Source organism: Mustela nigripes, chromosome 12 (assembly GCF_022355385.1).
Source record: "Mustela nigripes isolate SB6536 chromosome 12, MUSNIG.SB6536, whole genome shotgun sequence".
Taxonomy (NCBI): domain Eukaryota; kingdom Metazoa; phylum Chordata; class Mammalia; order Carnivora; family Mustelidae; genus Mustela; species Mustela nigripes.
In genome coordinates, this window is record NC_081568.1 from 129,380,589 (window position 1) to 129,406,974 (window position 26,386).

Sequence of the window (26,386 nt, forward strand, 5' to 3'; positions counted from 1 at the left end):
GTTTAATTGATGAAACATGTCAATAAATACCACTTTTGTTTTTTCTATTTTCTTTGTATTTGAAAAGCACGAGGTATTGGGATGATAATTTCTCAAGATTTGGATCCTCTTGTGTTGGGTAGGCTAGTGACATAAACTGCACTGTCATTCTCTCCTTTCTGTCCAAGCTTCTCTATCTTTTCACCCCAGGGAATCCTTAGAAATTTGGACCAAAGGAGGAAGTTAGATATAGGAGAGGCAAGCCACAGGTTGTCTTTAATTGTTGGTTTCCTTTGTGGTAAGTAGAATGAGATCTGCCCTTGTGTTCCTAAAGGGACCCATAAAGCTCTGGACATAATGAATTCTATTCTGAGAAATAAACCAAAAATTGAAATTTGGATTATTTTAGTACTGCACTCCAGTGATCCAAAGAAAACAATGAGTTGAATATTTGCAAATACTGTAATGTGACTTAGTTACAACATTGTAATCTAGATACAGATTTAAGACACATGAAATCCCTGTGCTCCCTGGTCTCCCTCCAGGGTTGACATCACTTGTTATGAGGTTAAGAGGGAGTAGCTCAAAGAATGTAATGGAAAAATCCCAAATGCATATGTAATTGGTTATGAATCCCAGAAAGTTCACTGTGTTTACACTAGGAAGACTGAACATCTTTTAGGAATCAAAAGTCTTTTGTTTTTTACCACAAAACTGTCTGTTAAAGATCCCGTTCTTCCTATTTATACACCCAGGTTTTGTTGGAACACATGTAAGTTTGGGGAACCTTAAGCTATAGACTTTTTGGCAGGAATGGGAGATGGGATATCAGGGACATGGGGTAAAACCCCACTGCTTGTGTCTAAGAACTTTTTCCATTTTTAGAGTGAGAAGGTTTGGGTAAATGGCCAAAGACTGTTTTCCCTGTTTATGTGCAGTAGGCACAGCACAGTGAAAAGAGCCCTGCTTGGGTATCAGACTCACTGACCTGGGTTTAAGTCCTGATGGATACTGACTGTGTAGCCCTAGGAAAATGCCTTGATCTCCCTGAGTCTGTTTCCTTGTATGCAAAATTGAGGATAAAAATACCTACCCTGCAAGAATTGTGAGAATTGAAGATAATAAACTATTTTTCATGTTTCCCGCGAAATAGAAATTCACAGCCAATAATAGCTGTTATAAGTATTCATAATTATTATTACTACTTAACTTACTACTTAACTACTACTTAACTTATCATCTCCCTTTCCTATCATTTCCTCCTGAGAATTTCTTACAAATTCTCCAGTGACAGTCAAGTTCTGAGGAATATTCTGGTTCTTTTCTTTTCAGGTAGTCTAGCCCTCAAACTTACCCCAAACTGCTAAGAATTCCTCAGTCTAATGCATACCTGACTCAGAACCTGAACATGAAGAAGCTGTCGTGCTTCACTCACCTTTACGGAGCCCCTTCTCTCATGCTTAGGAAGTCCCAGAGACAGTCTGTAGCTCCACTGTTGTAGTAGTTCAAATCAGGCCACCAGCATGGCGCATTGCATCTCTTCGTGGGAAGTTCAGTCATTGTTTGTGCCTTGAATAAAGGAATTAGCCTAATCATGACACTTTGCTTAGATATCAGAAATGGTCCCTTATTTCTAACTTTTAATAACTTTTACGCCATAACCATAAGTCTGCCTATGACCATAGATTTTAAATTTATATACCACGGAAGTATGCAAAAATGCATTTTTTTTTGTATCTCCATGATTTAATTCAACTTTCTTAGGACCCTATCCTATCTCCACTCACCATTTCTTCAGATGTTGAGAAAAATGATCTTGATTTTGCAGGTTAAAGGTTATTTAGTCACATTCAATTTAAAATTTAGTCTCTCAGCTAATTATATTCAGATCAGAATTTAGAGTCACACAATTCAAAGTTTGTAGCCTTTCTTTCCATTCCCCAATATGTACTATTATGTCAGGTAGCATGTCTAGTCTACAGACCAGCCTCGGCTCTTCAGAAGCTTCCTTTGGCTCTTTAGGGATTGGCCTCTGAAGCACCGTATCTGCTGCTGATGTATCTGATCACACCTGCTTGGGGAACTTGGACAGAAATATGATGCTGATGTTTGTTGTCCCTGCCAGAACCTCTGGTGACTGGGTCCATGTCTTCTACATCTCCTCACACCAACTGGTGTCTCTTTCATTCCTCTGGCCTTTATGGCCCTGCTCAGTACCACTTAAGGGAGGCATAAACTTGTGCATGACCACCATATTGTGCTTAGGTCTTCTCTCTGCTTAAACATACAACCCCTGCCTTGCTACCGAACTCCATCTACCCTGTGACAATCCTAGCACACTGAAAGGAAATCTCCTTTCACAGATTGAGACAGCCAGGTGGGCCGGAGAACTTCTCACTATTCAGCCTACTTCCAAGCCACCTGGGATTTTTTAGTCTTACATTCTTTCCTGAGACAGGCCTAGGGGATGTGGATGGGGGGATTGCTGTTCTAATAGCTCTTCCTCTGGTCTTTCCTGCTAAAAGAAACCCAGTTTGTTCAGGATACCAGTGTGATTAGTATCAATATTCATCTTTTCAGATTTCCTTTTACTTAGTGATGGGCAATAAGATATAAATGGGAAAAAATATATAAATGGAAATAATTGGATAAGTTTCTCAGCGGTTTTTGTTTGCAGGAGTTAAAAAAATAAAAAGCTGACATGTACGTTTGCTTTTGCCTTTTCTCCTTCTTGCTTATTGAAGTGCATTCATGTTGCTAATAGGTAGAGTACCCATCTTATAACTGGCAAGCCATAAGCTAAGAGTGCAATAGGATGCCAGGAGGAGTCTGGACTGCTGATGAACTACTTATCTTCAAACTTCTTGTTAGAGAGGAAAAATAACCCCTATTTACTTAAGTCATTGTGATCATGTCACTTGTACATGTATCTAAAAGCAATAAAAATTGATCAACTTGGGCACCATATAGATCTTAGTCTTGCTATTCCTAAATATGCATGGCCTCTCAACTTCCACTTTCACCCTCAGACTAACAAATGCTATTGATATTCTGTGTGTCGGGAAACCACTGTTATATCATTGTGGGGAAATAAAACTTCCTGGATTCCTCAGTGCTCATTCAAAAAGCTGGAGTCTCCTGAGACACAGAAATGTAAAAGATACAAAGATTGAGAATATTGGCTTTCACTTCCCCTGGATATGTTTTCGCATGCCATAAGGATTAGATCTGTAGCCATTTATTTTTCTAATGATGTAGCTAACAGCCCTGATCAGAAAGGATAATAAAACTTCTCTTATTAATCCCCCAAAGTCAAACATCCTGAGGTAGCCACCTAGGTTAGCTCCTAGGAATTTATGTATAAAAAGAGATGGAGGCAGGACCTCTCTAAATTGGAACACTCCAGGCTTTTTAACACCTAGAAAGATTTTATTTACAGACCAAACAGGGTGAGAACCCAGCATTTGGATTCGAAGAATCAGAATTTTTTTTGTTTTTTAAATCAGAATTTTTTCCGAAGAATCAGAATTTTTTTTGTTTTTTAACTTTCTTATTTGGGGAATGGCATAGAGGCAGCTGCTTCTCTCCTGTGTATACATGGAGAAAATCCATTATTCTCTGCCCCACTCCCCCCAAGTTAAAAGATTCCAAGGCTGTCATTGAGAAGTCTGGGAAATCGGTGTGGGGGACAGACACTGTAATGTTATTCTGGTTGTTGATCTGGTTGTATCAATAGAGGATTCTTTTCTCTGCCCAGAAGCCTCATGTCTGCAGCGTACACATATAAAGACCTAGGTCACTGTGCGAGTGGCATAACACGTCCCCAGTTCTTGACAAAACAATCACATCTGTATTCTTACTGTTCTGTGGTCTACTTTATAGCCTCTATTCTTTTTGATTTTACTAAGTTCAGGCTCATTTATTTATTTATTTATGGTATACATATCTTATTTTTATTTAATTTTAAATTAAAAAAATTTTTTTTTTATTTTATTTTTTTCAGTGTTCCAAGACTCATTGTTTATGTACCACACCCAGTGCTCCATGCAATACATGCCCACCTTAATACCCACCATGAGGCTCACCCATCCTCCCACCCCACCCCCTCTAAAACCCTGTTTGTTTCTCAAAGTCCACAGACTCTCATGATTCGTCTCCCCTTCTGATTTCCCCTAATTCACCTTTCTTTTCCTTTTCCTAATGTCCTCCACATTATTTCTTATGTTCCACAAGTAAGTGAAACCATATGATAATTGACTTTCTCTGCTTGACTTATTTCACCCAGTATAATCTCTTCTAGTCCCATCCATGTTGATACAAAAGTTGGGTGTTCATCATTTAATACAACAATTTCTTCTTGCGCTAAACAACCTGACTCTTACACTCTTATATGAAGTGAACTTCATGAACTTAATGTGGAAGTCTGAACAGGAACATTAAACCTTTGGTCTTTGCTGTGCTCTTTCCTTATTCTGAAGAGGGCCTTTAGAGAAGTAATCTTATGGGAATAAAATATCCATATACAATATCTCAAAGTTGAGCCTGTTGTATTTTTAAATGTTAGCTAGTATGACATTATCATTAGTTATATCATGTTGTATCTTTCATGACATTATAAATTTAACCTGTTGTCAGACTTCTTCAGAACTACAGTAAACAGTACCTCTGGTGACCTTACTATTTGTTTTGCATTTAACTCTTTCCCTCTTGTCTCTTTTTACAGTGTCTTTCTTACATGGACATTGTACTTGGCATTTGGGGTGGTGTAATGTATGTCCATCAACCCGCTTTTCTCCTTTTTTCATTCAAATCTGGAGTTAAGTGGCCACAGATTCTTTGATCCTCTTCCCATTGAGAAGTAAACTCTGTTTTCCTTCCCTCTGAATCTGTGCACCATCTATGTGCAACATAGAATATGGCAGAAATGACACTGCACTAGTTTATGGGTCAAGTCCCTTAAAGATCAGCTACTTCTTCATAGGAAACACTCTTGCAGCTTGAAATCACCATGGAAGCAGCCCAGTTCCCCTGCAGAAAAGATCACATGGAGAGGACAAGAAGTCCAGCTATGTTTATGTTTCAAACTCTCCTTGTCAAGGCATTGAGCATGTGAAGGAAGTTAGCCTGAACCTTCCAGAACAACTCCAGTTGAATACCTAAGTGACTCAGGTGGATTTCTTGTGGAGCAAAAGAATTGCCCAGCTGAGTCTTACCTGAATTTGTGACCACTGCAAATTATGAGATATAATTAAATTGATTTGTTTTAAGTCACCAGTTTTTAGAGGACTTTATTACATCGCAATTCATAACCAGAACAACCATGCTTATTGCTGTCTTTCCTCTTGGTCACCAGCACTCATTTTCTCCCCTTCTCCTGAGGATGGTCTCATAGCATCCCCAACATTGATTATATCCAGATACTATTTATTATAATAACGGTGTTTCAAGGAGCCATATAGAAATCTAAATGCCAGACAAATTGCTTAATAGCATAGGATGTGAATTGTAATAATTATGTTTGTATATCTTTAGGACCAAGGTCTGTCTTCTACTTGGTAGGACATTGTATTCACTCAGAAAAAGCCTTTATCAATACTATCATTCCTTATGCTGACAGAAATATTGGTAGTAATAAACCTTGTATAGCCTCAAGGTTTGATTTCTTTTCCATTTAGATCTGCTAGGATTCATATAGCACAATTTTGATGAATGCAAAGAAATACATCAACATACAATGATGTAATTTTTCTCCAAAATCTTTGAAAAAAATTAGTATTTAAAAAATTTTAAAGCAGAATCAAGATTATCTGTGATTCCTAGAGAGATTTAGAGAGATGGGAAAGGAGAAGTGAAGAGGTTGTAGTGTGTTTGCATAGTCATGTCATCTTGATTTTTCTATTAAAATTTTAGAACCTTTCTTCCCTCAAAGTTCTTTTTTGCCCATGTGGCAAGGTAGACAAATCTAAAATCCGGGGTAACTCAAGCAGTGAGTATTGACTCAATCAAACCTAAGCCTCCTTAGTGTTGTGAGATGAAATTCATAGGTAACATAATCTGTCTCTGCAATATTTTGAACAAAATATATAATTTCCTAACTTAAATGTAAAAGAGAAATAATAGGAAATAATTCATAATACAATATTTTAACATGTAAGAACTTGAGCTCAGTAATACTGCAAGAATAATGAAAAATCAGAATCAGGTGCTTGCATACACAGATACAAGCTCTATGATGGTGAGAGCTACAAATGATTCAGGTGTGGCATATTGGTGACTCAAATACCACTGTGATGCTAAAGGTGATACGCAATTTTCTGGAATTATGAACGGCTATTGGTAACATACTAAGCAAAAAGTAAAATTATCTCTTGATTTACATACTTGCTGCATTCTTATTTTTAGGATTCCATTGTATGTTGAAAAACATTCATTGTACATTAAAACTATCCCAGCTTACTTTGTTTTCATGAGTGTCCAATGGGATATTCAAAAGTCATATGGCTATGAGACAATTCTCTATTATGTAAGATTGTCCAATACATGAATAATATCCAGCATCCCTGCTCCTTCCATCATTGTGATGAAAAAGTTTCCCTCCACAAATTTTGGAAAGGCTCCGTAGGATAGGGTTGCCAAATTAAATCTCAGATGCCTTATTATATTTGAATGTCAGAGATACAACAAAATATTTTTTAGTATAAGTCTCATGCAATATTTGGGACATACTCTCATTAAAAACAATTATTTTTTCTCCAAAATTCATATTAACTAGGCATCCTGTTTTTACTTGCTAAATCTGGCAACCATACACTACTTGGAGGTACCAATCTCTTGAGAAACTCTGCTCAGCGGTCTACTCTCAAGACCTCAACATCTGGAATCATGACCCCAGGGAACACTGAGAATCTCATGAGGAGAGGCAGCATAGAGTACAAAGCAGAGCTGCTTTCCCTTTGTTTCATCCACTGCCCACAACATGCAGAAGTTCTCTAACTTGAGACACTGTTTTCTGGGGTTAGTCAAACTTGCCGACGGCTCTGCGTTTGTTTGTAATTCAGTTCTTTATGCTAATTTTAACTTAAAGGAAGTACAAGAGGTCCAAGTTTGATTTTTTTAATAAGTCATTTAAAACATTTCCTTAGTGAGGAGAAAGGGACAGTTAACCTGTCACTGATTTTCATGTCAGCATGTTTTCTCTCTGGATACAATAAAGATAAATGGAGGAATTACATAGCACTTTATTGTATCTTTTGCTGCAGATATTTCTTCTGAACACCGAGTACAGACATGGGTGATATTAAGGTGGGGGAGGACGAAGGGAGTGGGATAAAGGTGTACATGTCTGTCTCTCCTATATAACCTTTCTGATGAGAGGTGTTATGATTCTTACTCGTATGTCTGCCTAAAGGTGTCTGGCATAGTACATTGTAATGGTGGAACTTCAGTTTCTTTCTAACATGACAGAAAGACTCAGGCACCAGAGTAGAATCGATCTCATATTAAATAATGTAATGATTTATATGTATCAGAAATAAATTATTTTTACAAGACCCAAGAAAATTTTGGAGCAAATTTCCTCAATTTTATAGATGAGGAAAATAAGATTCAAAAAGTCTTAGCTTCTTTGAATAATATGTTGGAGCTAGAAGCCAGGCATCCTAAAAAAGTCTTCAGATTTTATTTCTTTAGACATATTCTTAGCGGGACCTCTGCGTGACTCAGTTGGTTAAGCGTCTGCCTTCTGCACAGGTTATGATCCCAGGGTCCCAAGATCAAGCTCCCACACTGGGCTCTCTGCTCAGTAGAGAGCCTGCTTCTCCCTCTCCCTCTGCCACTCCCCCTGCTTGTTCATGCTTTCTCTTTCTCTTCTCTCTCTGTCTCTGTGTCAAATAAATAAAATCTTGAAAGAAAGAAAAAAAGAGAAAGAGAAAGAAAGAAAGGTAGATTGATTCCCAGAAGGTTGGAGCTCAGTTGCCCACAATAGCAACTGTTATAGCGCGTGCGTGCGCGCACACACACACACACACCCTTTTTTAGCTTTATTCCCTTCCTCTCTCACATCCTCACTCCCTGTGATCACTTCTAAAATAAATACTTATACTCAATTTCTCATCTCAGGGTCTGCTTTTAGGGGAACCCAAATTAAGACAATGGTGTGTAACAGTATAATTTTCTTGTTAATTTTCTTTAAAAGATTTTATTTATTAGAGAAAGAGAGAGAGCACAAGCAGTGGGTGGCACAGGAGGAGAAGCAGGTTTATGGCTGAGCAGGGAGCCCCATGTGGTACTTGATTCCCAGAACCTGAGCCAAAGGCAGACATTTAACCAACTGACCTACCCAGGTGCCCAGTTAATTTTTTTTTTAAAGATTTATTTATTTGAGGGCAGGAACGGAAGAGGGAGAAGCAGATTCTCTGCCGAGTGGGGAGACCAATGTGGGGCTGGATCTCAGGATCCTGAGATCATGACCTGAACTGAAAACAGATACTTAACTGAATGAGCCACGCAGGCGCCCCCTTGATTAATTTTTTTTTTTAAGATTTTTATTTATTTATTTGACAAACAGATCACAAGTAGTCAGAGAGGCAGGCAGAGAGAGAGAGGAGGAAGCAGGCTCCCTGCTGAGCAGAGAGCCTGATGCGGGGCTTGATCCCAGGACCCTGAGACCATGACCTGAGCTGAAGGCAGAGGCTTTAACCCACTGAGCCACACAGATGCCCCTGATTAATTTTTAACCTGTTATTTTATGGATTATTTGTAACTGATGAATTCCTCTACAGAGACCAAAGTGATTTTATTTCATAGACAAAATGTGGTTGTCACTGGGACTATTGGCAAATGTTCTGTTTCTTCTTACTTTTACTTTCTTCCTTTTTTTCCAAGTAGGCTCCATGCCCAGCATGTAGCCCAATATGGGGGCTGAACTCACGATCCTGAGATCAAGACCTGGGCTGAGATCAAGAGTCAGATATTCAATGAACTGAGCCTGTTTCTCCTCTGAGATACCCCGTTTCTCCTCTTTCTAAGCATATCGTAGGATTGTGTGCCCCCATCTTCCAAGACAGATATAGCTATTTGACTTGACATGGCCTATGAAAACTAAGCGGAGGTGATATATCTTTAAGAGCCAGTCCATGGCCTCTCATGTTCACTACTCTTTTTTTTTTTTTTGTCTTGCTGGGTGGTGGACAGACTCTAAGATGACCTTTAAGATGATGGTGTGTATTGTTTTAAGCTGCTAAGTTTGTGGTAATTTGATACACAACAATAGAAAACTAATTGTCAGTTGCAGCAGTACAGAGATGTAACCTCCTGCGAAGTAGGTCCCAGCTGACCCAGTGAAAATGTAGTGTTACTGAAAAATAAAACTTTGAGGGGGTCTGTCCGGCCTGTTCGGTGGAGCATGTGACTCCTGATCTCAGGATTGTTAGTTTGTGCCTCATGTTGGATGTAGGGAAAATAAAATCTTAAAAAAAAAAAAAAAAAAAAGAAAGCTTTGGTATTTAAAACCTCTGTGATTTAGGAGTTGTTGCTGTAGAGTAGTTTGTCCTATACTAGGTGAATTATAATGCAAGTCTTTTACTTCCCCCTCCGATAATCTATATTATTAAATAAAGAAAAAATCCCACTGTGATATATGATAGTCACCTTGAGTTACACAAAGAATAGAATTTTGCATGGAACCAAACTTGGTTAAAAAGTATTTTCCTTTAAATTAATATTCACCTATAATAATCTTCATCTTTCTCAGCTACTGGTTTTAAACTGTAACCTCATCAAAGTTAAGACCTATTCAGATCTCATCTTTGACATGCAAATGCCCTAATATTAATGTGCTAATATCCTACCAGATTTCTGAGTAGTTGCCTGAAAACCTAAAGCATCTAGTTCTACCCTTGTTGAAAATAACAACAACCCAGCCTCTTGCTCTAGTTTGGTGATTTGCCTTTCTGACATTTTGTGTTTAGCAGGAGGTTAATTAGACACAATTGCAGCACTGCTGTGCTGCCCTAGGGCACAACACAAAGGGCCAATTTGGAGACAACTGTATCTTGGAAACCCTAGGAGATACCAGCTTGAAATTTCCAGCAGGTTTAAAACAGAATCTTCTTTACAAATTTAGTAGCTTTATTGGAACTTTAGGTCTGCAGCATAAACCGTAATTGGACTAAAGTTTTCATGGCAATGATCTGCTCAAGGACATAATGAAAAGTCAACTACTCTATGTGTTTATCTACTTCTTGACTCCTAGGCACAATTGGAAATGCTAATATCCAGATGCCCTTTTACAGAAAGAAACAGGACTTTTAATTTGAATTATAGAATGCAGTTTTTTTTCTGTCCCCAAAACGAACTCACGTGGTTAGACCACCAGGGCAACAGAAAGTAAATGTTAACATGGAAAGTGAGTATAGTAGAGACAACTGCTTAGCTCACTGTATGCTGTAACAAAAGGAAGAAGTAACCTCTCCTAGCATTTGAGGCATTTCCTGGGTAGGCAGGTGAGCCTCAGGCTCCTGCCTGCTAGTTCTTTGTTACCTCAGACACTAACTGTGAAGGCCCTTGTTCTTTTTTGGTCAAATGTACCTTCCTCTAAGACTCTGCAGAGGTCAGGTCACTTTTCCTGAAAGGTCTAACTGGCCCACTGAATTCAAGTCATTGTAGGATTCAGGTCTGGATTCCAGTTCCAGATCCCTCACTTACTCATTGCATGAATTTAATCAAATTGCTTTTATCTCTCTAATTTCAGTTTTCCCAAATGGGGTTAATACTTCAGAGGTTGTGGAGAAGATTAGGTGAGACTATAACTGGAAAGTTCTCCTTGGCCCCTGGCTGGGTGCCTTGTTAAGAATTTGACTAATTTTTTATACCACTCATTCTATTTAGCAGCTAATTAGTTTGGCCTTTGAAGTCTCTGAACAAAGGCTACTTGTCATATTTTTGTTTTGCTCCTTAGCCATCTTCTAAGGTTCATAAAAGCAAGGACAGACTGTCATTATTCTTTAGATCAAACCAACTCCTTTTTTTTTTTTTAAAGATTTTATTTATTTATTTATTTGTTAGAGAGAAAGAGAGAGCACACACAAGTCTTGGGCGGGGAGTGGGGGCTGGGGGTAGGCAGCAGGCAGAGGAGAAGCAAACTCACTGATGAGCAAGGAGCCTAATACAACACTTGATCCCAGGACACTGGGATCATGACCTGAACTGAAGCCAGACGCTTAGTCAACTGAGTCACCCAGGCACCCCTAGGTCTAAATCAACTCCTAACACACAGTAAGAACTGGTCTTATGATGTAAATGGGAAGGCATTCCTGTCACAGGGCAATCTGGACCTGTCACAGTGCCTGGCCCTCAAGAGTGACTTAATATATTGAATGATTGATGAGATACAATAGAGAGGTTAGAGAAATGCTAATTTCAGTGACCTTGCTAGAATATGATAATTTCACTACTGTGAATTGTAAATGTAAGCATTTAAAATGAATAACTTGTATTTTCAATATCTGTGGGGAGGAGGCATTCAGTTTGCTGTGCTTTATAAAGTTAGAGTCATTTGATTTGTCCCTATATGAGTGTTTTCAGACACATTCCTGTATTAAGTCTGTTTTTTTAGGGATTTTTAGCAGCACATGCCCCATGTATTCAGGCATGAAAGGCAAGATCCTCTATACATATTCATACATTTGGAGAGGAGATTTGGAGCTTCTCAGGGGAGGGCAAAATTTTTTTTTTTTTTTTTTTTTAAGATTTTATTTATTTATTTGACAGAGAGAGATCACAAGTAGGCAGAGAGGCAGGCAGAGAGAGAGAGGAGGAAGCAGGCTCCCTGGTGAGCAGAGAGCCCGATGCGGGACTCGATCCCAGGACCCTGAGATCATGACCTGAGCCGAAGGCAGTGGCTTAACCCACTGAGCCACCCAGGCACCCGGGGAGGGCAAAATTTGTGGAAGGAAGCTCTCAGATGCTTTAGGCTGTTTTCTCTTCCAAGGAGAAATTCTCACATTGGCCTCTTTTCCAGATGGTACAAAGGAATACACACATCTATGAAACTTCTAAGACCCAGAGACATTGCCCTGAATCCAGAATAAACTCTTTTGTGTGTAACTAAGCCGAACTAGTGCATATACAAGTATTCTAATATATTCCATTGCTGCATTAAAAATCCTTGGAAATGGAATTCTAATAACACAGAGAAATTTAAAGACAACTTCACTGCCAGGAATTCCTGTCAGCCTGCAGCTGCTCTGAATCTGAGGAGTGGCAGAACAGAGGCCTGATCCACAGCAGTCAGAACAGTGATGGATTTTACATAAAGGCACAAATTGGATGATTCATGTTATTCCTGTGCCTTTTTGCCCTCAGTGGGTAGCATATTTGCCCTCAAGTTTTACTGAAACTGTCAATGTTAGTTTAAAGATTTATTTAATACCAGTTCCTTGCAGCAAATGTGTGTCTAAGAGAGAGAGAACTTGTGGTTCCACACTTAAGCCACATCTCCCTGTTTTCATTTCCCATTTACATTCTGGCCTTTTTCAAAAGATCTTTGGGCATGTCCCCTCCTCTCTGATACTCCAGTCTTTAGTGAAGAGCTGTGAAGTCTGCACATGCACAGTACTCAGCAAAATGGGCTGTTCAGGATGCACATTTGCTGTTGTCGTTATAACCTCCCCCATGGGTTCTATTGCATGTATTATCCTGTATGTTGTTATAGTGGATTTTTTAATAAAGTAATCTCGACGTGAGCAGTTTATTAGTGGATGCATCAGTTGATAACACATGGTTCGTTGTCATGACAATGAAAATGATGATGATGTTGAGGCTGGTTATTACTGTAGTTGAAGTTTTCTGAATTGTTCCATCAGAGAGGACATAGGATTAACTGTGTGATAACAAAATTAATAACAAAGCAATCCCAAAATACAGTGGCTTAATTTAGAGGGAAGTTTCTTTCCTTTTTATGTACCAATCCAGAAGCAAACGTCTGCTCTGTGTGTTCATCCAGAGACTAGGTTGCCGGGTTGGCGCAACAATCCTTAATGTGCAGCTCCGTGTCTAGGTCCAATGCAGCTCTTCTAGTTGTTGCCATTTCTCCTGATGTCTGGAAAGAGGAAAGAGGGAGCCCAGAGTTTCTTTATGGACAAAATAAGAAGTTCACACATCAGTTATAGTCCCATCCCAATGACCTGAATCCCATTTGGCCTCACATAGTTGTATGGTAGCTGAGAAGAGTAGTGTCTAGCTGGTTAGTGATGTGCCAACCTAACCCTTAGGGCATTTTTTAATTAATGGAACTTATGGAGAATGAATGAGGGATAATTAGCAGTATTTGCCAAATACCTTTAGGACTAACCAAAATGGAGCAAGACCCCCACCAGAAAGGCCTTTCATTTTTTTTTATGCAGTTCGTCTCCAAAACATATATCCAGAAATGTTTGATGGTCAAAGTAAGACACATATTTCTGATTTCTGATTACTCGAAACTAATACAGATTTATGTTATCAATGGATCTACCGAATAAAATAGTTTTAGAGAGTATAGAAGCAAGAGGCCTACTCAGACCTGAACATTCCTTTCCACTTACAAGAGTTAGTTTTCTGGCATAACGGAAGCAGTCATTAGTCCATCTTTAAGTCTTGTGAGCCCCGTGTATGGGGACCAACATGACATATCCCACTTAATGGGATATGGAGAAAAGGGACAGCAATAGACATTAACCCAAAAAACCTAACCCAGAATGCATCTGGATCCTGAATGTGTATGTATTTGTCAGCTATATAGAATTACATGCAATTAAGAATCCTGCTTTGGTTTTGCTGACTGGTAAGTGAAAGAAGTCACTATTTTCTTGAGGCATAGATAGCATTAGATAATTGATCAGTGGGTAAATACACCTTTCTTTTTGTTAGCTCCAAAGCCTCAGTTTATCTGACTCAGGGTTCTTTTTGTTCCTGCACATAGCAGATAAAGAAACAGTCTTCTGATAGATATTTAATAATTAAAATGGTCAAATTTTTGCAGAAATGTTTTTTGTCAAGTATGTATTTTAAAAATGTAACTACAAAGAAAAGTAAATACTCTAAACACATTTCTCTGATTGCATTTTATGCAATTCCTGAAGAGTAATATATGTAAATGTAAGCCTCTTTCTGCTATTAGATCCATAGTCATAATTGTATCACTCTATTGAGCAAAACATATTTGCGTTTCCTAGGTAGGTTGATATTTGTAAAATACTGTGTCACCTATGTCTATGCAAAATAAGCTCCTTGGCTAGATATTCTTTGAATGTATGATAAGACATCCTATGATTTGCTTAGTAAACAACTCTCAAAATGGGGGGAGGGACAAAATTTTTTGTTTAGTGTGATTATAGAACACTAAAAAGAGTGTTTAAGAGCTGTGAAGTGTGTAAACCTGGTGATTCACAGACCTGTACCCCTGGGGATAAAAATATATGTTTATAAAAAATAAAAAATTTTTTAAAAAAGCTGTTAAAGAAAAAAAAAAGATGAGCTTGTTTTGACTCACAAAGTCATAATATGCAAAATTTTTTATTATAAATGATAGAAAATTAATGTTAGCCCACTTTTCTCTTTTAAATAATACTCTGGTGAACTTAGCCATGTACAGCAGATTTTTAAGAGAAAAGTTTACATGTGATGAAGAAATTTCCAATTCTTTGATTGCTTTTCAATTTTTTTGCTGTTAAAATAAAAACGTAATCACATTTACACTTCTGATTTCCTAGCATCCTCCTCTGGTTAAGAATTTCAGAGAATGAAAGGTCTAGTTGAGTGAGTTTTATAATATGAATCTTCAAATCAAATCCAATTAAGGTGGCCTTCAAGGACTAACCAAATGCTATATTTATACTACAGTTCAGCCTCAACTTGTAAAAAAGCAAACTATACAAGTATATTGGCTGAGATTCAGGGAAATTTATAGTCTGTAAAGATTTCTATTGGGATGTTATTTCCAAAGCTGGGATTTAGCCTGAGGCTGAATGAGTGAAGCCTTGTGGAAGGGCCACTAACACCAAATACAGGCCAAGAATTGGGAAGGAAAACTAAGCAAAAAATCAGACAGTGGTCCCAGCAGCACTGATAATTGCTGATGTCAGCCACAAGCAGGTTGCATTATAGGACTGGACTAGAAATATCAGGAGTGGAATGACAAGCAGATGTTAGATGTTTACATTATAAAAAAGAAAAGAAAAATGTTCTATGCCAGACTGGTCATATTTGGAAGACATCTTCATATAATAACCATTGTTTTGTGTGTGTATTTTCCTCATTACTGTAGAGATGGTTGACAGTGCTGAGTGCTTTACTGAATATCTTATCTTTCTAGATATTCTGAAGTTGTCTGATAGATGTTGAAAATAGAGATAATAAAATTTCCCATATTGTAAATATATTTTTGTTAAAATTCATATGAAATATTGTTTTGGGGGGAAGGGTTTGGAAGAACCATCTCTTCAAGCAGTACACATTGTATTTGTGCACTGTTTAAGGGAGGGAGGAGAAGGAAATGCAGAGAATTCTGTGCCAGTGTATTTATGGTGAGGTGAAATCAACCATTGTTCCTTATGTTCATGCATTTTTTTTTAACTCTTCAGGATATAAGGATATACACAGACAATTGGGTCATCATTTACAGCATCCAATCTTTCTAGATGTTAAGAAGGTTGCCAGGATATGACAAAAGTAGAGTTAGTAAATTAACATATTTTCTACATTTTGTGCTAAAATTCTTAGGAAAGGTTGTCTTCTGGAAATTTGAACATTATGGTCCACTTGGTCCCAGGTTCCATATGGAACATTATGGGTCCAGCGAAAGAGGGAGAGAAAGGAAGATTTTAGGCCAGAATGTTTATATTTTAAAGACACCTTTGAATTGTAATTGTTACATGTCTGCAGTTTAATTCAGTGATTGCTGTGTGTACCATGAACAGATTAACTCCTTATTTGAAACATCTAATGGAAATACCTGATATATGTTAAAAAGTAGAGGAGCTAGTAAAATAGCACTTTGTAAATATCTTTTTGCTAAAATTCATAGGCAATATTGTCTCTTGGGAATGGAATTGTTAAATCACCTCTGTGAATAGTATACTACTATCTATACTTGTTCAGTGGTTTGAAGGAAGTGAGAAAGAAAGAATTGTAAAAGTTAATATGCTAATGTGTTCATTCTTTGACATTTCCAACAAAACTATTTTTCTGTATGTTATGTGCATTTTTTTGCTGTGGTTATAGTTTAATGAAAAATGAATCCTAATGTTGCAACATCTAGTCTCTAGATATCAAAGAAGTTGCCAGTGTATGACAAAGTAGTAAAATTAGCACATTTTGTACCCTTTGTCTTGAAATTCATAGGTAAGGTTGTCTTTTGAACATGGCCGTTGGATATCATTTGTTGAATCACCTCTAAGCATTACACACACCCATGCTTCTTGTCTACTGGTGTAGTGGAAAAGAGAGGGAACTGAGAAGGGAATGTTGCAAAACCAAACGGTTATATTTAGAAGATATAACTTGATTATAACCATTTTTACATGCATGCAATTTTATCGAACAGTGCTGTGTACATAGTGGACAAATAAGATTTTATGTGCAATATCTAGTCTTTCTAGATATTTAGAGATGCTTGATGTATTTAAAAATAGAAGTTAAATAATACCTTTTGTAAATAGCTATATGCATGTGTGTATGTGTTTACATACTTCATTTTTTTAACCCATTCATCTATTGGGGGATATTTAGGTTTCCATATGTTGGCTAGTGTAAATAATGTAATAAACATAGGTGTGCACATATCTTTTCTAATTAGTGTTTTCATTTTCTTTGGGTAAATACTCAGTAATGGAATTACTGGATCATGTGGTATTTCTATTTTTAATTTTTTGAGGAAACTACATACTGTTTTCCACACTGGTTACACCAGTTTACTTTCCAACCAGTAGTGCAGGAGGCTCCTTTTCTCCACATCCTTGCCAACATTTGTTATTGTCATTTTGATACTAGCCATTCTAACTGGTGTGAGGTGATACCTCATTGTGGTTTTAATTTGCATTTCCCTGATGATGAGTGATGTTGAACATCTTTTTATTTGTCTGTTGGCCATCTGTATATCTTCTTTGGAAAAATGTCTATTTAGGTCCTCTGCCCATTTTTTAATTGAATTGTTTGTGTTTTTGGTATTGAGTTGCATATGCTCTTATATATTTTTGATATTAAGTCCTTTTGGATATATCATTTGCAAATATTTTCTCCCATTCAGTAGGTTGTCTTTTTGTTTTGTTGATGGTTTCATCTTTTTTTTTTGTGAATCCCTTGACTGATTTTTATAGGTATAGTTGATTTTAGTGCTTTAACCTCTGCACTGGTTTTATAAGTGATTAATCTGTTGCTTTTATTTTGTTTGCATTTATCTGAAAATTCCTAATTTTCTTACTCCTGATTATGGCCTTTTCTTTTCACTCAACGAGTCCCCTTTAACATTTCTTGTAAGGCTGGCTTAGATGATAAATTCCTTTAGCTTTTTGGGGGGAAACTATTTCTCCTTCTATGCTGATAGTCTTACTAGGAAGAGTATTCTTTTTTTTTTTTTTTTTTAAGATTTTTATTTATTTGACAGAGGGTGATCACGAGTAGTCAAAGAGGCAGGCAGAGAGAGAGAGAGAGAGGGGAGGAAGCAGGCTCCCTACTGAGCAGATCCCAGGACCCTAGGATCATGACCCGAGCAGAAGGCAGAGGCTTTAACCCACTGAGCCACCTAGGCGCCCCTAGGTAGAGTATTCTTGGTTGCAGGTTTTTTTCCCCTTCAGCACTTTGAATGTATCATGCCCCTTTCTCCTGGCCTGTAGTTTCTGCTGAAAAAATCAGCTGATAGCCTTGTGGGATTTTCCCTTGCATGTAATTGCTCTCTTTTCTTTTGCTGCCTTAAAATTCTCTATCACTACTCTTTGCCATTTTAATTATTATGTGTTTTGGTGTGGATTTTCTTGGGTTTTTTTGTTGTTGTTTGTTTGTTTGTTTGATTTTTGGGGGTGCTCTTTGTGCCTCCTGGATCTGCATTTCTTTTTCCTTCCCCAGATAAGGGAAATTTTCAGCTGTAATTTCTTCAAATAAATTTTCTGCCCCCTTTTCTCTCTCTTCTCCTTCTGGGATTTCTATAATGCTTTTATTATGCTTGATGATGTCACTGAGTTCTCTTAACCTATTCTCATATTTTATTATTATTTTTTCTTTTGGCTGTTCAGCTTGGTTGCTTTTCATTATTCTGTCTTCCTTATTGCTGATCCTTTCTTCTGCCTCCTTTAAACCACTATTGATTCCCATTAGTGTATTTTTAATTTCAGTTATTGAGTTCTTTATCTCTGATTGGTTCTCTTTTATATTTTTTTAATCTCTTTGTTGAAGGTCTCACTGAGATCCTCCACTCTTAAGTCCAGAGCATTCAAAAGAGCATTACTTTTGAATTCTCTATAAGGCATATTGCTTATCTCCATTTCATTTAGCTCTTTCACTGTGGTTTTGTTCTGTTCTTTCATTTGAGACATACTCCTTTGTCTCCTCATTTTGTCTAACTCTCTGTTTCTGTGTATTAAGAAAGTCAGCTACATCTCCTGATCTTAAGAGTAATGGCCTTATGAAGAAGAGATTCTATGGTGCCCTGTAGGTCAGAGTGCCCTATTCATCAGAACCAGGTGTTTTAAGAGAATCTCTATGTGTATTGTGTGTGTCTTATTGTGGCTAAGCTGTGTTTTCCTTCAGCCCAGTTGACTGCAGTGGCTCTCTTAGCCTGTTTTGGGCAAGGTTTGATCCTTTGCTGGTGAGAGGCAAGTTGGAAACTGTCATGAGCTTGTAGTTGGGAGATGACAATAGTTGGACCCCATGCCTACCCCCAAGGGTGTGGTTGCACCATGCTACAGGATTCTCTCTGTGGTTCTTCTTGAGAGGTTTTTGTTGATCAGCTGGGCAGCAGTCAGGACAGATGTCTGCCTCTTGTCTGTCTGCTGGGGAGGCAGTCAAACTGGTGTGTATGGTTATATTCTCTTCTCCCCAGGGCAGGAGTCACTTTGGAGTAGTGTTAATCCCTGTTGGGGCTGCTTGCAGATTGTGACATGGTAGGATTCACTTTGGAGGGACTCCTGCCAGGTAGGGCAGGTTGGATCCAGGGATGGATCCCCAGAAAAATGCAGGAGTCCAGTGTACAATGTAGATGGAAGGCGTTCATGCTGGTTCCCACAAATGTCTGGCTGTCTAGACTTGGGGTGGGGAGAGAGAAAAATTGTTTCCACCAGCTCTTTTGTTCTTGGAGCAGTCTCTGATCCCTGCCTCTCTAATGCTCATTCTGAAATTAGTAAATAAATCTTCACATAAATTCCAGGTGCTTTTCAAACTTTTACTTTTATGCTGTATCTCATCAGGGTTGTTTGTTATACTTGTTCTTTAAGAGTGGGGACTGAGTTTCCCATAGCCCTCTAAGCTCTGCCAGAGCTAATCCTGCTGATTTTTAAAGTATTGAAAATTAAGTCCTACTGACTCTAAATACTTGCAAAGTTAATCCCAGTTGCTTTTCAAAGTCAAATGTTAGGTATGGGGACTCATCTTCCCAGTGCCTGTCCCCCATGTCTAGGGTGCGTGGTGTGGGGTCTTCTTCCTTTTTGATTCTTGTGGTTTCCCTCCCATTTGTGGTTAGTCTCACTGGGAGTTTGGCTCCCAACTGCATCTCTGCCCCTCCTACCCTTTTTTCTTCTCTACAATCAGCTGTGGAGAGTCTGTTCTACCAGTCTTTGGCTTATTTTATGGGTTGGACACTCTAATGTGGTTGCCATCTAGGTGTGTTCATGGAATGGGCTGAGTCTAAGATCCTCCTACTCTGTCATCTTCCCAGAAGCCCATCTATATGTGATTCTTCTGAAAAAATGAAATGTGACATACAAGGAGTCTCTAATACAGTTCCTTGAAGAACAGTTTGGAGCACTGAGGCTCCTAGTATTGAGTGTAGGATAAAAAGAGAGGGAGTAGATGAATAAGAAAATGCTTTTTCAAAAAAAAAGTTGGATAAAGATGTAAATGAAGGGGCGCCTGGGTGGCTCAGTGGGTTAAGCCACTGCCTTCGGCTTGGGTCATGATCTCAGGGTCCTGGGATCGAGTCCCGCATCAGGCTCTCTGCTCAGCAGGGGAGCCTGCTTCCCTCTCTCTCTCTCTGCCTGCCTCTCCATCTACTTGTGATTTCTCTCTGTCAAATAAATAAATAAAATCTTTAAAAAAAAAAAAAGATGTAAATGAAGAGTTGGGATTTGGTAAGAGTGGTGTTATATATGAATGGGGTAATACTGACTAGTGGGATAAAGAGTAAATGTGAACGGGTTAGGAGAAGGGGGTGCGGTTATGGACATTGGGGAGGGTATGTGCTATGGTGAGTGCTGTGAAGTGTGTAAACCTGGCAATTCACAGACCTGTACCCCTGGGGATAAAAATATATGTTTATTTAAAAAAAAAGAGTAAATGTGATTTGAAAAAATACCTTGAGGGAAAATTCCAGACTGAGGACAAATAGCAAAGGTGCACATTGCAAAAAACATGTATTTTTTTTTTCTTGCATCCCCACTAAATCACAGTGATGGGATTTAAGAAAACATATACCTATACGGACACCAGAGAACAGTTTAGGAACAAAACAGCAACAATAGTTTGGAAGTCAGAAAGCCGATCATTGTTAAATATCAGGACAGATGTGAAAAAAAAAAACTATACATTAAGCCAGCTGTGAGGAAAGCAGAGAAACAACCTGATTTATATCACAGAATCCCCAGATGCCTTAGAAATAGGTAGTACTATGTGCCTCTAGAAGTGAGAGTAAGGGGAATTCAGAAACTAAGGAAGTCTGGGTGAGAGTCTGCTTAAGAAGCAATTAGATCCCTATATTTTCTCCCAGCTCTGCATAGCCAGGTACCTGATGCTTCCCTCCTGCAGCAAAAGTCTTCCTTGAAGAGAATAAAAGAGAAAGTATCTAGAATAGGGGACACTGAAAATGAGGCAGTTAATTGGTTGTTTCCGTACAGAAGGCTAAAAGCTTCAGAGGACAACCAGTCATTGGTTAAGAATTTCAAACATGACAGGCAGTTAATTGGTTGTTTCCATACAGAAGGCTAAAAGCTTCAGAGGACAACCAGTCATTGGGTAAGAATTTCCAACATGACAGATTAAACAAAAGAAAGCAGTTTGGCTGCAGCAGATTCTTCAAGGAGAAGAACTTTCAGAAAAGAATATTTGTGTGTGTGTGTGTGTGTGTTAATGAGAGAGAAAAAGAGAGAGAGAGAGAGAGAGAGAGGGAAAATCATGGTTATTTATTTTGTATTTTTACTGTGTATCTTTTATAATAAAAGCATTGGGTAGAATAATAAAAATTACCTGTAGCCCATCTCTATCATAATAGGAGACAGAATGCTCTAAACCTCAGTTTACATTAGAAACAAACATCCAAGACAAAAACCATCAATTCCAAATCACACAGAAGATTTAGTGTTTAGGAAAGGATCATGTGGAAGATGATCATGTGGATGTTCACCCAAAATCATATGGAGAGGAGCGGGTGGAAGGAATCATGTGGAGGATGGAGTTCATCTCAAAAATGGTGAGAGTTCTGCTTGCATGGGAAAATCTTAACAGCATATCTGTGACCTGAACATTAGGGAAAAGAAAGGGGTTGGGAAAAAAAAGAAAGAAAGAAAGAAAGAAAGAAAGAAAGGGAGGGAGGGAGAGAGGAAGGAAAGAAAGAGAGAGAGAGAGGGAGGGAGAGAAGAAGGAAGGAAGGAAGGAAAGAAGGAAGGAACGGGTTGGAGAATGTATTAAACCAGAGGTGTCTTGGAAAAGCACTATTGCTGGTTGAGAAGGAGGTGGTATCTCTTACTAGCTTAGTGGTAAAGATATAGAAAGAAGTAGCTCCGTAAAAGGACCTTTAAAGTAAAATAAAAATTAAAAATAACATTTTCTAAAGCAAAATTTATTAAGGGAAATATATTTTATCAACAAAAGAAGGCAGTCCTGAACTAAGAAACAAAGTAAGCCACGAAATCCCTTCTTACTTGCTATTGGACTGCTTATTGTTTCTGGGCCTAGAAAACACAATTCAAATAATGATGAAAAATAACTTAGGCTACATGCAGAGTTATGTGAAAAAAAGGTGACCCTGAAAAGTTTACTGCAGATGAAAACATAAAACAAAGTAAAGAAAAATAAAAAATGAAACAAAAATCCTGTGATGAGCTAAATATAATCACAAAAGTAATCATAGCTGTGAATGAACCCCACAAATCAGACATTAAGAATTCAGAATAGAAAGGAACAAGCAGTAAGAAAATATGAAATAGGATCTGAATAAACTCAGGGAAAAAAATTTTTTTTTAAAAAGACAAAATCATTTTTTTAAGACAAAATCATTTTGATGATGAAGACTAGGTTATACGGTGCCCAGAGAAAATGTATAGGACCCAATACACTAAGGATCTTAGAGAACAGAAATTAAAAGAACCAAGAAATTTTTAAAAATTAAGGCGGAGACAGAAAAGGAACAAAGAAAAGTAATTCAGGAAAAGAAGATCCAAAGTACATATAGTTGAATTTTAGGAAAGGAAATACAGCACGATAGACTACAACTATATTTAAATAGAACTATATATTTAAAAGTAAATTCAAGAAGTTTTTTGAAAGAAAAAAGTCCTGAATGTACATATAAAAGAATCCAGTCTATACTGGGTATAGACAAATAAGTCAACTTCAAAGGATGAATTAGTAGGATTCCTTGATCTTAAAAAAATAAATACCCTTTGGGTTCTGTGATCACTTACAAAAGAAAATAAAACTGGCATCAAATTTCTCAATAGCAATAAAAAAAAAAAAGACAGGAGAGAAACAATTTCAAGATACTTAAGGAAAATATGAACTAAAGATTTTAAATCCAGCTGTTTTCAAGGCTATAAAACATTATTTTTAAGTGCAGTAGTTCAGAAAATATTTATAGTTGATTTAAGATGGTCAGAAATTGTTTTGACACTCCTTCCACTGAGTTCTAAGTTCCCTCCCCTTGAATCTGGGCTCCAATGACTACTTTGACCAATAGAATATTGTGGAAGTCACGCTGAATCAGTTTTTAGGTTCAGACTTTAAGATATTGAGAGTTTCCACTTCCTATGTCTGGAAAAACTATTTCAAGTAACCCTAAAGTTACAACTTATGCAGTCTACTGTCCTACTGGGAAGACCACATGAAGAGATGAAGAAGCCTTGAGACTACATGGAAAGAAGGAGACTGAGCTCAGCCTCTCAGCCATCCCTGCCAAAGCATTAGCTGTTTGGGGAAACCATCTTGGACCATTAAGACTAGCACAGATGCCAGCTGAATACCACATAGTGTCATCAGTTAGTACTACATGGAACAGCAGAATCCCAGCCAAGCTCCATCTGAATCCTTGGTTCATAAAGTCATGAACTATAATAATGTGATTTTATTTATTTACTTATTTATTTATTTACCCTGTCTCCCTCTTCTTTTGTTTTTTTTAAGATCTAATTTATTTATTTTAGTGAGACAGAGAGCATGAGCATGCATGGGGGAAAGGGGCAGAGGGAGAAGCAGGCTCCCTGCCAAGCAGGGATCCCAAAGTGGGGCTGATCCCAGAGTCCTGGGATCATGACCTGAGCCAAAGGCAGACACTTAATTGACTGAGCCACCCAGGCACCCCTAACATGATGTTTTTCCATCATGAAGTTTGGGAAAATTTATTGTGCAAAAATAGTTAACTAGAAAAACACAGAACTTTAAAACTTCTTAAAGAATCCGTAGGGAATGAGTTTAACTACGAAATAATTAGAGAAACTTCAGCAAAAGGACTAGTGGTGCACTTGAAAATATTTGATTGAAGATTTAAGATTAGAACAAGATGAGAAGAGTGGAAGAATAGCATAAAAATGTTATATGTTTTGAAAAATAAAAATAATAAAACTAAAATATGAGGAAAAAGGGGAAAGAAAGGAAGTAGAAAAATCTCATTGATTGCTGTAGAAGGAACTGATGGCAGTCAAGGCATAGACTGTAACATTTTTGTGAATAGAAGTTTATAAGAAAAAAAGGGACTAGACATTATCTAAGGTATTTGTATAGAGGCTGCCATGAACAAAAAAGCCGAATTTTTATAATATTAAACATTTTCCTTAAGTTTTTAAAAGAGCAAAGAGAACAGATTATATATGGAAAGACACATTCACATAAGATCCATTACACTCCTGAGATAAAATTCGTCTTTATTCATAAATGTTAAGTGGGCTTAACTCATCTACTAAAATAAAGGATTCCAATGTCTTATAAAACAAAGCAAAGACATACCTAAAACAAATTAATTCTGAAAGACTGAAAATAGGGAAAGGTATATAAGGCTAAAGCAAAGAAAAAAAAAGTTTGTGTTTTTGATATGTGACATGGTAGAATAACTGAAAAAACAGTAAATGAGGTGCATGTGGGTGACTCTGTTGGTTAAACAACTGCCTTTGGTTCAGGTCATGATCTCCAGGTCCTGGGATCAAGCTCTGTGGTAGGCTCCTTGTTCAGCAGGAGCCTGCTTCTCCCTCTGCCCTCTCTCTTGCTCTTTCTTTTAAATAAATAAAATCTTTAAAAAAAAAAAAGCAGTAAATGATAAGGAAGAGCATTTTATGATGCTAGAGGCCATAATTCACAATGAAATGGTAGCAGTTATAATTACCTACACATAAATAACACAGCAGGTAGGTAAGACAAATTATAGGAAATGCAATGAGAATAAAAATATCTAACAAAAGGAGACTGACATTACTGTTACAGCAGCAATATGAAACTAGTACAAAAGCCTTTTCTCAGTGAAGGTGTGAGAACTATATGGCATTTGGAAAAAAAGTAATTAGATCCATAGTTTGTGTCATTTACCAGATAAATATCAAACAAATTAGAGCTCTAACTGTAAAAATTGAAATGGGTTTCAAGAAGTCAAGGGTAGTTTTCTTTAGAAGTTGAGAATAAGGAAAAATTTTTAAACTATGACTCAAAATCTGGATGCAATAAAAAAGGGAGATAAATTTGACTACATAAAAACTGGGAGAAAAAAAAGCCCAACTAGGGACGCCTGGGTGGCTCAGTGGGTTAAAGCCTCTGCCTTCGGCTCAGGTCATGATCCAGGGTCCTGGGATGGAGCCCCGCATTGCGGGATACCTTTTTAGGGTAATGAAAATGTTCTAAAATTATGGTAATGAGTATACAAATCTGTGAAAATACTAAAAACCAATGAATTATATAGTACATGAATATTTTAATAAAGCTGCTAAAAATCAAGACAAAAAATCCAGTGTCAAACACAGATGACAAGCTGGAAGGTAACTTTTGCAACTCTTATCAGATAAAGAACTAATATTCCTCATATATAAAGAGGTCTTGAAAACAGAGCAGAAATTGAACAAAAATCTGAAGGAAATATTAGCAAAATACCTGTTTAGAAAGGCATGTGCTCTTAAACAGGAAGAGATGCTCTATTTTGAGTACATCTTCAAAACTGACATCATTTTTCATCCATTAGACAAAAATTCAGAAGTTAATGACATATGCTATTGACAAGACTTTGGACAAACAGACATTCTTTTTTGTTTTGTTTTACTTTTAGAGAGATAACGTGTGGGGGATGGCCACAGGGAGGGGTAGAGAGAGAATCCCAAGCAGGCTCATACTCAGTGCAGAGTTCAGTACCGGTCTTAATCCTATGACCCAGAGATCATGATCTGAGCTGAAATCAAGAATCAGATGCTTAATCAATGGAGCCACGCAGGCACCCTGGAGAAACAGACATTCTTATACATTACTAGCAGGAATGCAAATGGTACAGCCATTATGGAGAAGAATTTGTCAATCCACTGTAATAAATCTGTCCTGACACTGTATCTATGCAAAGGTACAACAAACATATACACAAGGTTATAAATTGTAGCACTACTTTTAATCTCAAAAGATTGGGAATAACTGGTTGAATAAACCATAATGCATCACTATAAAGGACTATTTATCCATCTATCATAAAATAATTAAAAAGATCATAATAACACATATAAAGTGACCTCTAGGCAAGTGAAAACAGAAAGTTTTACAACAGGGTATATGTACTATGCTAGGTTTTGTATAAAAAAAGATGTAAGAATATATACATACTTGCTAAATATTAAAAAGCTAACATAAATCAGAAACTAATAAATGATTTTCAATGGAGGGAAGAGGAGTTGGGTAGGATAGAAATAAATATGAAATTTCTTTGATATATCCGACTTCTTTTTGACTTGTGAACTAAATAAATGTTTGATGTATTCAAAAATTAAATAAAAAA